This window comes from Amblyomma maculatum, chromosome 4 (assembly GCF_055883805.1).
Source record: "Amblyomma maculatum isolate TAMU_Amacu chromosome 4, ASM5588380v1, whole genome shotgun sequence".
In the NCBI taxonomy this organism is placed as follows: domain Eukaryota; kingdom Metazoa; phylum Arthropoda; class Arachnida; order Ixodida; family Ixodidae; genus Amblyomma; species Amblyomma maculatum.
Genome location: NC_139347.1, coordinates 181,672,504 through 181,680,959, shown reverse-complemented (window position 1 = coordinate 181,680,959; position 8,456 = coordinate 181,672,504). Strand labels below are relative to the sequence as shown.

General features: G+C 44.1%; 1 pseudogene; it reads right to left on the bottom strand.

Annotated features, from left to right (window-relative positions):
• Positions 1–592: 592 nt before the first annotated feature.
• Positions 593–4,360, bottom strand: LOC146193778 (uncharacterized; annotated as a pseudogene).
• Between the last annotated feature and the right edge of the window lie 4,096 nt (positions 4,361–8,456).

Sequence of the window (8,456 nt, the reverse complement as noted above, 5' to 3'; positions counted from 1 at the left end):
TACAGTGTCCCCAATTAAACCTACAAACGCGCAACGCACATTTCATTGTATAAACACACATCAACAAACCGAGCAACTAACCCACAAAAAACATAATTCAAATCTAACTAGGCCTGATCGGCTCTACTCATGAAATCTGCTCCAATGTTGTCTCCGCCTTTACACTCTCTGCCTTTTTGTTTAATCTAATTCTGCCCTTTGGGATTGTGCGTTGGCTAACGTCGCACGCCCTTACAGAGTGTTTAACGTCGCTTTGAATGACTGGTCAAAAAGACTCCTCGGTGATTCTGGACAACGTCCTCTGAACCCCCTGGTGTGCGGCCATGATAGTGTCGTGTCCTAAACGTAAAACAGTCTCTCGCAACTCTTTCGGTAGCACAAGCTATTGGACCTGCCTTCCTGAGCTAAATATGCATTTCGTGTGGAGACCGTCTACCAATTGAAACTGCAACGAGGTACGACTCCGTCTCGTCTTCCGCATTTCTCCTACATTCTCAAAGGAAGCTTGCAAGCTCGAATCTTCTGTTTGCTTAGTTGCCATTTCGCCCAGTTTTACTTTCAGACAAATTGCAATGGGAGTAGAGAGCGGCCGCTACGTCACTCTGGCTGTCTCTTGCGCTCGTGTCTCTACTGGCGACGAAAATTGACTGCACCATCCCCTTGCTGGGCAGTCGTGCGCTTTTCCTTGTTTTGGTTTTCCCAACAACGATCATCCTCCACTAAGGATTAGATTCACTGACGCTTTTTGCACCCGGAATGTTTCCCAAGATGAGATTGTAGATTGGTTGCTCTACGCATTTTGCCAATAGCTCTCCGGAATAATAGGGGGTTGACACTAGAATCCTGGCTTCCGGCAGGTACCTAACAGTGCTATCCACCCGGGTGACAGCGGACGCTTCCCCTATTAGATCTTCATTCCTCACTAGGCTTCTACCAAAACTGTATTCGCTTCACTGTCTCTAAGTACCAATATATGACAGTCCGCTATTTGTCCAACCACCACTGACATTGTTTTTTTCGGCTTGGGCATTCCACTCTCCACTGCATTGTCCAGTGGCGTTTGCTCCTCTTTCAGCTGCGGAACTATGGCTGGTGTAATACGTTCTTTCTTTAAATCAACAACACATGCAGCTCGGTCCTGCGTTCCATATTGGCATTCTTCCACAGTATGCCCTCTCCTGCTGCAACGCCGACACACGACCTGCATCCTCCGGGCCTCACTGTTACAGTCATCTTAACGGTGTCCCACCCTGGAACAGAGGAAACATCTGATTGGCGCCTTAAACCCGGGTCTTGGTTTTGCTGAATTTATTTCTGAAACCTTCTGATTTTCTTTCTTCGCCTTACTCATATTCCTGAGACCTTGAGCATCGAGAAATCGGTCTGCATTCTCAGCAACCTCTTCTAATGAACACAAATTTCTTTCTTTCAGGAACACCGCAAGGTTTGCACTGCAGAATACTAGAACTGCTCTGTCACCAGTTTCTCATGCACGCCTTCAAAAATATTTATTTATTCAAAATATCTGACAGGGCCCAGAAGGACATTGAGTAAGGGGGGAAAATTGAGAAGTACAACAGAAAAAATACAGCGCGCAGTACAAGGCAGAGTAAAAACAATTATTATCATACAGGGTAAATATAATGACAAGACATACATCACCGTGAGAACAGTTTAGTAAAGGGTACATAATTGGAAGTTTGCATCGCTTGTGCCCAGTACACATCAAAAGAATAAGCAGAAGCCTTAACAAAAAATCGAATTGATGAACCAGCACAAGAAAGCAAACCATCATATATTAGTAACGATGAGAAAAAGAACTTATAGGACAGTAAATTCTATCAAATGAAACAAAGTCAATGAATAAAATATTTGTGCAGCTGGTCATGGAATGGTCTGTGATTGCTGATGTGTGCGATACTGTCGGGAAGATCATTGCAAAGAACATTGGCACGTGGAAGGACAGATGAATTGAAGCCTTAGATATCGTGTATGCGTTTAATACTCTTCTGGTTATGTAGGTGCGCAAACTGCGTGTAGGCTCTTCGATGGGCAAGGGAGATGGTCTGGTGCTGCGACGACATTTGTAGAGTAAGCATAAAAGAGCGATGGAGCGACGAATTTCTAAAGGTTCGACGGAGATATCGAGTTTGATCGTAGTTATGCTGAAAGGAGAACTGAACTTTGAGGTGATTACACGAGCCGCTCTATTTTGCACGGATTCAAGCAAGTTGATTAGGTACTTTTGATATGGGGACCACATAGGTGAAGCAAATTCTAATTCAGGACGCACAATTTTCCTGTAAGCCACTCTTCTCACGTTATCAGGTGTGTTTCGCAAGTTCCGGCGCAGTTACCCAAGTGATCTTGAAGCTTTGGCACAAATGGATTGAATATATGTGGTCCAGGAAAGATTATTCCGGAGCTGAATACCTAAATACTTAAGAGGTAACCTTGAATTTAGCTGAGTTGAGCATTATTTGCCATTTATTACACCAATTTGAAATGAGGTTCAGGTCAGTTTAGAGAGCAGGGTGATCATCTATAGAATTAATTGAGCGGTAAATGCAGTCGTCAGCAAAGAGTCGTATGGAAGAAGATATGTTAATAGGCAGGTCGTTAATGTATATTAGAAACATTAATGGGCCAAGAACACTACCTTGAGGTACGCCAGATGCTACATCACAGAGCGGGGAGGTGAAATTGTTAACTGTAGTGAACTGCTGGCGAAAGGAGAGGAAGTTACGAAGCCATGACAGTGTTAAAAAATCTACGCACAGATCAGACAATTTTTAGAACAAGCGGGAATGAGCAATGCGGTCGAAGACTTCAGCAAAATCTAAAAAAGATACAGTCAGTTTGTAGGTTAGCGTCCATGTTGAAATGACACATCTCGACATCTCAAGACAGCTGTCGAAATAATTGGCTTGCCCACAAAAATATGCTTAGCGATTTCAGAATCCTCAGGTTTCACGGTGCGGAATCTTTCGCGAAAACCCTCTGCTGTTAGCCTGAATCTTTAGAGAAGTGCCTCCTTCACTTTATCATAATCCATGGAATCTGACGCAGGCGTCCTACCAAACACATTCAGTGCTTCCCCGATTAAACGCATACTCAACGCTGCTGCCCATTCACAGCGCTCCCAACATTATCCTAAAGCTATCCGCTTGAATCTGCAGATATGCGTCCAAGCCATCTCTTTTGTCATCAAAAGGAGCCATCACCTTCCTCGGACAAACTCTCGTCGATCTAGGCGCTCTCATTCCCAGGCGCTCCTATTCTCCGAACAACTGCTGCTTTTTCCACAGCAAAAACTCCTCTCGTTCAATTCTTATTTCACGTTCCTCTGCTTCCCTCACTTCTTCCTTCTCACTCGCTACTCTTCTAACCTGGTGTTCCTCTGCTTCCTTTTCTTTACGCGCTATTTTTCTTGCCTCGCGTTCCTTCGATTCCTTCGCTTCTCTTGCTCTGACTTCTGCTTCTTGTTCCGCGGCTTGACGCTCATCTTCACGTGCCGGTGCTCTTTCATCTCTTATTCTTTTCACTTCTTGCTCATAGAGACTCATCGCCTCCTCTTTGCTTAGCCCTAGCTTGAGAGCCACCTCTAATGTCTTCACCAAGTCCACACTGTCTGCCGCCTAGAAATTCGAAAGATCTCAGACAAATAAAAAATAAACAGAATTGAATCCTGGCAGGCTCGCCACTTGTTTGTCACGGATCTCCGGAGAACGCTCAAGCCGAAAGCATGAACCGGACGCCAGCTGTACCAACACGGACGCAAATTTATTACACACACACAGACTATAACACGCAAACAAAATTAACATAAAATAACACCACCAACAAAGACTAATGATAAACACGATGTTTCACACTAAAAGACAGCGTTACATTTTCCAACTTACAGTTCGAAGCGAGCGACGCGTTTCGTGGGTCCAGGCAATGGCATCGGCGTCGAGGTGGCGTTCGGCTTGCAATTAGCTCTTCTTGTTGCCCGAAACATACGACCTCCCGCTGAAGCATGGGCTGAAGCAGTGTTGACGTTCGTGCGGTGTGGAGGGGAACCCCCTAGGCGATGCAAGCGGACGGTCGTACGAGCTCTGGAGGGGCCCCCTGGACGTATCAGGTGGCTGAGTAGTCGCTCAATCCACGGAACCGGTTTGAGAACAGCAGGCAGTCTACGGTGCAGTGCCGTAGAACATGAGGCCACCGGTACAGCAGCCGGCGTTGCTCACTCCCAGCCAAGGCATCCCTCACATCCGGGAGCCTCGGCTTCTCTGGCTTCCACCCCTTGCCTTACCATATCGCGCATTTTTATATCCTCCGCGTTGATGCACGGCAGCCTTATCGTCGTCTTCATCGTCATCTGTTCACCAATCAGCGCTTGCCATGTGACCGACTACTTCTTCATCTTCTTAGTCCTTCGCTGGTCAACGTAATCCTTTTCGCCATCGTCGTCTTTGCGTTCGCCAAAAACGCCTCTTACATGTGACACATTTACACAACGTTTTGTATGGCCTATATATGTTTTTGCCACAGGAACCTGGCAGCTCATTTACCACACCCATTTCGCAAGAGAATGTACCCCCAAGTGTGTCATGCCTTACACAATTTATTTTGGCTTCCCTATTATTCTGCTTACTAGGCCACACTCTTCTTCGAGTTTTTTTGCAGCCGAGAAGAGTATGTGTACGCTATAGCGCCTGTCCCCATTTTTAAAAGAATTGCTGTGATTTATCTTTTGCTACACCTTGTAAATTGCGTTAGCAATATATGCATGGCTAGGCTTGTTGTTCAACCTGCGATGTAGCTCGTAGTGTGACTTGTGGTGTAATTTAATGTTTGCCTATGAGTAAAGACATGGCACACAATGTTTACGAGTACTCTATTTTGCTTTTATTAATATTAATGAACACACTACGGTGATCCGTAAAGTAATAAAACTTTGTCTCAATATGGTTATTCACATGTTCTTCAGCCGTTTCTTCTGCACGTCGTTTCCGCTTGGTTTAATTACGACATTTTCGGACTGTCATTTGAGAATCCCCTGTATTAGACGATGCGGAATCACTCTCCGATATACCACGTTGACATCTCGCTGCATCTTGAGCACGGTGTTTTGGAAGACGCACTTCACGTTCTTCTAACAACTCTTGAAAGCGTTGTCTCTTTCTTGCTTCATCCTGTCAGCTTTCTCTCTTTAGCAGTTTCTATAACAGTATTCTATAACCGTTTCTATAACAGTATATGAGAAATAACTCAACTTACCGAATTCTAGTAGAAATTAAGAAGAAGAAATGAACATGGGCAGGACATGTAGTGCGAAGAGAGGATAACCGATGGTCGCTGAGGGTAACAAACTGGATTCCAAAGGAAGGAAAGCGTAGCAGGGGGCGGCAGAAAGTTAGGTGGGCGGATGAGAATTAGAAGTTCGCAGGGGTCAAGTGGATGCAGCTAGCACAGAACCGGGTTAAGTGGAGAAATATGGGAGAGGCCTTCGCCCTGCAGTGGGTATAATCAGGCTGATGATGATGATGATAACAGTATTCTCACAGACGCGAAGCACGAGTATATATATATTATGGAAAACATGACCTCCTCGCTCTCAATCTGTTCCTCCTATCTATCTGGCGAGAACGATCGACTACGCGCGCGGCAGCTGCGTGACTGGGCTGCAACGGTTGCTAGGCGACGGCGCGCAATCAGCTCAGCGCGGCTGCGGCTCAAGATCAACCGTGCCTGCGGCCGCGGCAACGCGACGGGCTGAAACCTGGCGTAGTATTCGTAATGCAATAAAATGTACGAACGTCGACGCTTGTATGATATCACTAGATTTTCTTCCTTTCTTTCCTTTATTGACATCTTTGTCGTTTTACATTTTGCCCACCGGATAAGGTTTCACATCCACAACTGAGTGCGTTGTCCTGTAGCCTGCTGCTATTATTTTTTTGCCTATTCCTTAAAATTTTTATCTATGGTATAAGTGCAGTCTTTACAAGGATTGAACATGAGAGTACAATGCCATTTGTTTTTACAAATTTAGTTGCATTAGGCGCTGTGTAGCAACGGTTTTTCTGATCACTGTAGATAGCTCGAAAAACATCGTTCTGGTCCAATGATAGCAGCACATATAGAAACTCATTTATTCCCGGCTGGTAATTAAAAAGTGGAGACGAGACCATGTCCATATTGTTGGGAGACCTTTAAAATAATCACAACACTTTCTTCGAAAAGTGCGCCGTCCACAAACCCCAGGTTGTCGTCCGCGCATATAAATACACGGAAACGCGTTTTAATTAATTTCAAGACATCTGTCCACACTACTGAGAAAGATGTCAATGAGAATGCTCACCCCACATGAACCACTACACACCGGACTCCTTCAAGTACGTTTTGCCTTCCCAACAGCATATCTAGACGAGTTATAGTGATATCAATTCAAGTAAAGATTGAACCGGGATTCTTGCACTATTTCTGAAACTTAATTAATTAGATTCAGAAAAACAGTTCTTCACGCTATGTATAAGGGCTGAGTGAGGTAAGATAATTAGAGGTCATTTTAAATCAATGCTTAATGCTTTGCCTCAGCCAGTATTAGACTTCAACAACACATCTCCCAGAGTATCACAGTTTGAAGCCAAAAATTGATCTTTAATAGGTAAATCGTGTATAGCACATTAGTAGACAGCTCGATATGCAATATTGCCACGTGTTTTTGTTTATATTCACCGTCACACAAAAACGTATATCCGACTGTGCATCTTTGCCGAAAATAACGTATCTAATGCGTATTTTACGCATTCGTGACTGCAGTCGCAAGACAGTGCAGGCTTATGCCATTTAGGCAGTTCAATATCCTGCATTTACCTTACGACGTTTTCTCGTCTACAGAATTAAAATTTATTTCGAAGGCCGCTTGCCCTTTGACTGCATGCCACATCTCAAGAACAATAACGAAGAAGCCTCCCTTTTCGGACATAAGTAATATATTAATCCGGCATTGACAAAATTGATTAAACTATAGCTATATGGAAACTTCTCTTCTTGGGCTCCAAGATTACCTCGGAAGGAGACTGCAGCCATGAAATTAGGAGACGCCTGCTTCTGGGAAAGAGAGCAATGGTTAGCCTTGACCGCCTAGTAAGGAGCAGAGACATTAGCCTGCAAACCAAGATCCGTATAACTCGTGCTATGGTCTTTCCAGTTGTGATGTATGGATGCGAGAGTTGGACTGTGAAAAAGGCTGACCGCCGAAGAATTGACGCGTTTGAATTGTGGTGCTGGCGAAGACTCTTGAGAGTTCCTTGGACTGCCAGAAGATCAAATCAGTCGATATTGTCGATCATAAACCCTGACTGCTCATTGGAGGGTCAAATTCTAAAGTTAAAGCTCTGCTACTTTGGTCATCTGATGAGAAGAGAGGAGTCGCTGGAGAAAGATTTGATGTTGGGAAAGGTTGAGGGTCGCCGGAGAAGGGGTAGGCAGCGAACGCGATGGTTAGATGGTATCCTCGAGGCACTGCAGATGAAGTTATGTGATGTTAGAAAGATAGTGAGAGACCGGAAAGCATGGCGTGACATGGTCCATAGGGTCACGAAGAGTCGGACACGACTGAACGACTGAACTGAACTGATATGGAAACTTCAGTGCATAGTGGCTATGAATTCTTTAACGAGTGCTATTTGCATTTCCATAATGAAATGAATGCAAGACAGATTTTTAACATGAATCTGGAAGTTTTCCAGCTTATATAGGGCTCACAGCATATTTGAATCCCGTAACCGTTCCGACTTTATGAAGAATAATGAGAATGAAGAATTTCGCTCGCAAGGTCGTACCCAAAAGAACGTAAATAAATAGAAAGTGAGTGTGACTTCAAGCTCAAAGTAATGCTGTATCTTGTGGAATGATGCCTAAAACAATGTGCAGCTTATTTGCTTGAAATCTCCGTTTAAATAAAATACGGGACTCGTTCCGAAGAAGCCGCGAGTTCTATGTGAATATTGTAATGAATGTCTGTTCTCTTTGCATCATTTGCTACACATTGTAAATCTGTCATGCTACATTTCTCTACATATGTACTGTTTCTTGCCTTGTGTCGTGTTTTTGTCATGTGTTTATACTGTACATGCCGGCTGACGTATCCTACGTCTTGCCTGTCTGGCATGTTCCTTTTTATGCACCAAGTGTTGACAAGATTGTATATGTTTTGTTTTTATATGAAGCAAAATACATGTTCATTCACACACACCTGGTGTCTTTTCTGCAATACTGTACTGTTTCGAAAATGCCATGAAGCAGCTGCAGTGATGTCCAGTCAGCACAATTGCAACCAAAGTTAGTTTTTTAATGCTGGGAATAGATAGAAAAGCAGCACACAGTAGAGAACACATATAATGCGACAACAAGGCCTGACAGGACGAGAGAACTTGCTTACATTCAAACTGTGCGTCTAT